The sequence below is a fragment of the Mauremys mutica genome, chromosome 11 (assembly GCF_020497125.1).
Source record: "Mauremys mutica isolate MM-2020 ecotype Southern chromosome 11, ASM2049712v1, whole genome shotgun sequence".
Taxonomy (NCBI): Eukaryota; Metazoa; Chordata; order Testudines; family Geoemydidae; genus Mauremys; species Mauremys mutica.
In genome coordinates this window covers 74,077,995-74,083,069 of record NC_059082.1, presented here as the reverse complement: position 1 = coordinate 74,083,069, position 5,075 = coordinate 74,077,995, and the positions used below count along the sequence as shown (strand labels likewise).

At 44.9% G+C, this 5,075-nt stretch overlaps 1 long non-coding RNA gene across 1 annotated transcript; it reads right to left on the bottom strand.

Annotated features, from left to right (window-relative positions):
* Window positions 1-407: 407 nt before the first annotated feature.
* LOC123343806 lies at window positions 408-4,547 on the bottom strand. The gene is made up of 4 exons (XR_006572368.1): window positions 4,437-4,547; window positions 2,815-3,011; window positions 559-659; window positions 408-459 (listed from the first exon to the last, which is right to left on the bottom strand). It is a non-coding gene; the product is annotated as an uncharacterized LOC123343806 (long non-coding RNA).
* Window positions 4,548-5,075: the final 528 nt, after the last annotated feature.

Here is a 5,075-nt window from a genome sequence, read left to right as displayed (position 1 = left end):
TGACTGCACCATGCAGCTTCAAATCAGGCAATGAGGCATTAGAATGGGGTCAGTTGTGGGTTTAATAAATTGCCCCTACAAAGTGCAGGTGCAGAATTGGCCCACAATATTGGAGGCCAGTTTGAGCACCTAAAAGTTCAATTATTCAGTGAAGTTTGTGTCAATGGGAATTTTGTGACTATGGTCCTTTATTTGGTGATGGGTAGATACATATTCTTGTACCTCTTTTTTAAGGTGAGCTGGAAAAGTTTGCATGGTGGCTCTGATGTCAGCTGAGGGATTCCGAGTTCTACGGACAGCTGGTGAAGTTTCACATACCCAGTCCCATTCCAGAAGTGAATTTTGAACTGAACAGTTAACATTCGATAGAAATATATATTTCAATTTTGACAACGTTTTGAGTCTGAGCTGTAAAATAGGGATGGCAGGACTGAACTCCTTTGCAAAGCTCTTTGAGATCTGTGGATGAAAAACATTAGACAGTTGCTAGGTGTTATGATTATTATTAGCCTGCCACTATAACATGTGATCATGAATCCCAGCACACATGACACTTACCTGTGGACCATTCTGGTCTGGCATATCCATCGGCTCCTCTGACATGCCTTCTGCTGAGGATCAGCACTGTCTGCAGGGCATCTTAGAAGGTTCGCTGTGATCTGCACAGGGATGGAAGAGGGAATCTGCAAAGCTTCACTTCTGACTCAATCCAAATTACACCCGCACTCATCAGTTTTGTTTGTTTCAAAATAATTAGCGAGTGAATTAGGTGTTCATGCTGCTAATGAAGGATTAAGGGCCCAGTTCTGCAAAATGCTGAGTGTCTCCCGGGAAATGCTGAGTATTCTCCACCTCCATCAGCTCTCTGTTGCCAACTCTCAGGAGACTTATGGTAATCAGTGTTTTTGTTAAGGCCCAAGCTCTTGGAGTCACGTGATTAAAAAGAAAAGCAGAGCTTCTCCCTTAAAGTAAATTTCTAGTGTTTATGGTTATGAAGTAAAACTTGAATGTGTGAACCCTAAAAGCTCCAAAAGAAGTAAATAAAAATAACCCAGAATTTATTATTTTTAAAAATTCATGATTTTTAAATCAATTTCATGGTTTTTTTGTGGGTCTGACTCTTGATTATATGAATGTCTGAGGCTGGCAAGTCTGTGATCTTCGGTGTGAGTGAAGTCACTCAGCACCCTCCAGACTGTGCTCAGCACCTTGCAAAATATGGTGGTAACAGTGCTGGCAAGAGATGTGAAAGCTTTCCCCGCCCCCACCTGCAGTCCTGGCCTGCAGAACCCTGGCTCTTCTGCTCTCATGCACAGCATATGGACATTATTTATTTGGGGATCAAACGCTTTCCTTTGGACACAGAGACAAACTTCTTCCCTTCGATCCACATATGCAACAGCATTTCCAGTTGGACCACCCCTCCCCCTGCACTGATACCTGCCCTGCGAACACCAGAGGATCACCTCAGGCACACAGTTTAGGACCTTACCAAATTCCCCAGCCCCTCCCTACAGTGTAGACATCCCTACTCCCAATCATCATCCCACACATACAAGATGAGCGAGCAGACATACATCCATATTGTCCTTGTGTCAACCAGCTGCCCTCCCTACTGACCTCTGTCCTAATACACACATGCAACTCCATCCTGATACACTGGACTAACCTTCACCCCATCTACACAACCCTCTCCTAGAATCAATATAGACACTGACTGGGCTTTCCAATGGGAGTTAGGCACCCAATTCCCATTGACTTTCAATGCCTCTCTCCCTGAGGGCCCTTTGGAAATGCCATCCACTAGGAATGACTTTCATTCCCATGACCAGGAGCAACTTGGACCAAATTCTACCCTCAAGTACACTTGTGTAAATCCAGAAGAGCCCACAATTTTAATGGAGTTACTCCAGATTAACACTGGTGTAAAAGGAAGCAAAATTGACCCCTTACTTCAAAGAGACATATGGGCATTCTGAGGGCCCAATTCTCCTCTTCATTACTTCGGTGCAACACTATAGAAACAAATAGCTATGCACCTGTGTAAGTGAGAGGAGACGTCAGCCTGAGTTACCTTCATGCTACGTACACAAGCCCCTCTCTTCAGAAATGATCACAAACACCCAACTAACCGTCACCCATGCAAGCACATTCAGGCACTCGGCTATTCTGTTGCTTCCTGTGTATTCGTTGGCTCCTCAAAGACCTTTATTCCACAGAGCTCTCTGTGTGTGCTCTGGGGTGTAGAGCCACAAAACACAAACCTGCACGCTTACAGCGAGCGGCTGCTCAAGGGCCACAAGTGGAGAGTGTCTGTTTGCAAGCAGTGAATTTTCTCCATGTTTATCCCCTGGAGGGGGTGTTTTGTGGGTTTATTGACTAAATAAGGGTATTGATTTGTTAAGAGCTTTTCTACTTCCTTTCAATGGGAAATATTGTTATCTCTTTCCTCTCCTCTGTACACAAGGTGAGAAGTTCTTTTAGTGAGACCATAAATTTCCATCCTGGCTTTTCTCTGCTGTGTAAACAAGTGTTTGCCTGTCCTTGGGGGTTAATTTGGTCATGTTAAATGCTCTGAAGATACCTCTTGGGCTCCAAGCTTGTAGACTGTAGCTCTAAGGAAAAGTCACATGCTTACATAAGACGTACCCTCCCGTCACACATTCTGCATAGTTACACTGTTATCCTCACCACTGCTGACAAACCCCAGGGCACAGACGAGCAGCTACAAAATCAGGCTCTTTTCAAAGTACACACACGTGTTCTCTCCTCAGCCTTTCTTTCCCCCATACATGCACAGGGGCTCGTACTTACCTTTCTCAGGGTTGCTACGTTGCGCCCTAGAAAACTCTTGTGTATCTGGTGGAGGGTCCCTGAAAAGCCATCACTGACTCTAGAAGGGTTTGACAGCAATAGGGGTGACATTGACCGCCTCCCCTTGTGGTCTGGTGACATGAAGCTGCACACGCCAGGTCAGTTACATCATCTCACCATAACTGAATGATCTTCCCCTGGAAAAAAGCACAACCATAAAACAACAACTGTCATGCTCTGGGGACAACTCATGGTAAATGTGATTAATAATGAATAAAGATAACATTGCTGTAATCTCCAGCCTATGGTGGAACAGTAGGTTATTGCTGATCACTAGTGTCAGCGCTACACCTATATTCGTAAATGCAGTAGACCTTCCTTCCTGAAAATTACAGTCACTGAGAGGTCTGGGAGGCTCCTAAATAGACATGTTATAACACTAACCTACCCCTTTTCCCAAGGAGAAAATTCAGGCTTGTGAGGAAATGTACATAGCAATGTATTTTATTCGTGTCCATAGCAAAGTTATCTCCGCCCTTTATCAGACTCTTCATTAATCTGTCTCATGAAGAGTTTTCAATGGCTAGATTTTATTATTCTACTGTTTTATTGAAATCAGGGCTATCTATTCAAATGCAAGGCATGCAGTGATTCTAGTCAGAGCACCTCCTCATTCTCCTAATGTAGGAATGAGCATGGAATACCCATGGTGCAAGAGGCAGAAATGCCTCTTAGTCCTCAATGCACCTTCAGGTGGAGGAGCAGATCCTAACTTTATTGAGGACTGTGGTTCACTCCACACACACACGCCCTGATTCAGATGTACATCCTAATTCATGCCTTCATACTACACTAGATTCCTTCTTGGGATAATTCATTGTTTCTCAAGATTATGATGAACATGAAAGCCACAGTCCAACTCTGAAACAAACCATTTGAATCTGTTGGGATGCCAGATGAGATTACAGCAAGTCCCATTAAGCTTCTGTGAGCCATATCAGGCTTCAGTGGGCTGTGCCAGAACCGGACTGTAAGCCGTAGCACGACTTAATGGGCTGTGGGTTGTACCAGCAACGTGTGTCATAACAGACCCCACTGGGCTGTGTCAGCTCCATTTACCAGAGCAAATCCCAGTGGGCTGGGTAAGATTTGAACTTCATGTCATACAGGAGTTCGTTTACAGAGCATTGCATAGCTGTGCGAATCCCACTGATTCAAATGGGGAGCTTGATAGCTCAAACTTCGTGCAACACTTTGGAAATTCACTCCACTATGTTGCATCACTGGAGAGCCTACTAGGCTGTCAGCATTAGGGCTCCCAGGAGGGAGGGCTGTAGGGGCACCATCTTATTGGTACAAGAGGTCTTGTGAAACTGTATAAAATGCGTCACAGAAGGACCTATAGCGCTGTGTCATTCCCAATAGGCAATGCAAACACAACTCATGCCTTGTAGAAGCTATTAGGCTGGATCAACATTATAGAAACAATCTTGGCTTGACTGAAGTCAATGGCAAGACTCCCATTGACTTCAGTGGATCCAAGACTTTACCCCATATGTCTCACGCACACTTAGCCCATTAGTAACATCAGCATGGTGTGCTGGAACAGATCCCACACTGACCTGTATCTAAACCAAATATTCATCTCTGTGGTCTGTAGCAGCTCCATATTGCATCTCAAGTGTTGCTGAGCAGCGCCAGAATGGGAATAGGTGCCACAGCAAGAAGTGAGCTGTACTGAGGTCTGAACTGTATTACCATTGTCGCCACATGATGCGTCAGGCCTAGATTCCATGTCACAGTAGGTTCCAGTGGACTAGACAAGAATTCTGACAGGGAGTGTGTCATATGCTAGTGGGTTGTGAAAGAATCAGTGGCCTTTCATGGATGCAAAGGCGCAGGGCCGGTTCTATGGGCGGGCAATCAGAGTAGTAAGCCTGCTTACCAATCTTCAGGGGACACTGTATCCGATGAAGCGGGCTGTAGCCCATGAACGCTTATGCTCAAATAAATTTGTTAGTCTCTAAGGTGCCACAAGTACTCCTGTTCTCTTTGTGCCACTCAGGTTGTTTGGTGGGTCTTTTTGTTTTCTTTTTTCTCCACTGATTGGCCAACCGTGGTCGTTGTTGTTGTTGTGAGAACCCCAAAAATGTCTTCCTCCCTGGCTGGCAAAACACCTAAGGCTGCTTTTGCAAATAAGAACAATATTTAGCCTGCTCTAGCAACTGCCAAAGGGTTGAACCAGGACTGAACCTTGTGTG